Genomic DNA, 1,800 nt, shown 5'->3' with positions numbered 1-1,800 from the left:
CCCTAAACCTTAAGTATGTGTTCCTGACGCGAGTTGCACTTTTTTTAAAGATTTGGGGAGAGGGGGTTGAATTGCACATGGCTTATAATGATAGGGCAGAATGCAATTAAACCAAAATTATTTATCAGCATTCAAATTGGTTTTTTTTCTTCTGCAGGAAAGACTGGGCCAGCTGTAGCAGCATGATGGCAAAGTAGAACTAAAGAAGCATGATTTCTTGCACTATTCTTATCTGTAAATATTCTTCATTATTGATTACTAATGAGCTTGTGCTGATGTTTATGCCTCAGCCATTGAAATTTTATGTTAATATGTACTTTATAAACGTGCTTTTAATTTCTTAGTCAATGCCCCAATGGGTCCTTATGTTGATTTCTGGCGCAATCATGGTGCTGTTGTACTTCTATTGTACAATTGCATTATTAGTTCTTGATATCATTGCCTTAATGTGTATAGTTATTTCCTTCTCCTTTTACTAAATTATATTCAAGTTTAAGTGCTAATTTTATTGGGAAAATTCGTTAGTTACATTGGTCATTGTTAATTGAGCTCCAAGTTTTCTATGCTAATCTTCGTTAGTTAGAAACATGATTTTTTTTTTAAAAAAATATGATAAGGCTATTGCCACGCTTTTAAAGCGTGGCCGTATCTCTCTATCGCCACGCTTTAAAAGCGTGGCCATATCTCTCATATACGACCACACTTTTAAAGCATAGCCATATTTGGCACATATGGCTACGCTTTTAAAGTATAGCAAAAAATAAAGTATGGTGATCGGTCACCAAAAGCGTGGCGATAGAGTAACCGGCACCCTTGCAGATGTACCTTTCAAAAGTGTGCCGATAGCTCAAAAAGCGTGGCGAAAAGTAAAAAAAACGTAGCGATAACTTTTCGCCACGCTTTAAAAGTTAGCAAAAAACATGTTTTCTTATAGTAATTTGTTGAACTTTAAATATTTTTTTGCAACTTTCTATTCATAGCTCTTGGAGCATATTTTTTACTTAGGTACTAGTCTCATAACAACATAATCCAAATTTTATCTGTTATATCCACTCGAAATAGGTAACATAAACTTTAGTTCAAGTAAATCTTTAGACTATATATATAAACAAGAGAAAGTTTAGGGGTCAACAATTTTATTAAAATTTGGCTAACACATAAGCAGCAAAAGAAAATGGAGTAATTTCACACCATTAGATATAATCTCACCTATTCCAAAACACGCGTCAACTCAGAGTTTTGACACATAAGTTCCTCACCTATAGAAAAAATTTGAGTTCCTCATCGTAACATTATCCTCATTTGCAATTAGCTACGACAGCACATTGAAGAAAGAGAAAAAATATAGATAGATAATAAAAATACTAAATAATGTGAATAATGGATATATTGAATGTTTATTTCACTAGGTGTGGAGATGGTTATTCTAATATTAAGATTTAGGTGGATAATTTAGAGGTGTAGTGTATTTTAATTTGATTGGTAGTTATTCATGTTGTTCAAGAAAGTTATTAGTTACCAAATATTTCTGAGAAAGAAAATGCTATATATTAAACAACATAAGGTTAGATAATTGGAATAATTTCATCTCGTGTTAAAAGACACTCCCACGCGATCAAATCAATATCAGAAATATATGAGAATAATAAAATAATTCAAATATCAGAACTTATCTTTGATTAAAAATAAAGAATAATTTATATAGAAATTAAATAAGTAAAATATTGTTTTTATCTTCAACGTTTGGGGTAAGTCCTATTTATATTCCTAACGTTTAAATTGTCCTTTTATATCCCTAAC

The sequence above is a fragment of the Arachis ipaensis genome, chromosome B10 (genome assembly GCF_059453495.1).
Source record: "Arachis ipaensis isolate K30076 ecotype BB chromosome B10, ASM5945349v1, whole genome shotgun sequence".
Classification (NCBI taxonomy): Eukaryota; Viridiplantae; Streptophyta; class Magnoliopsida; order Fabales; family Fabaceae; genus Arachis; species Arachis ipaensis.
The sequence above is the reverse complement of the archived record's forward strand: the minus strand, read 5'-3'. Positions refer to the sequence as shown.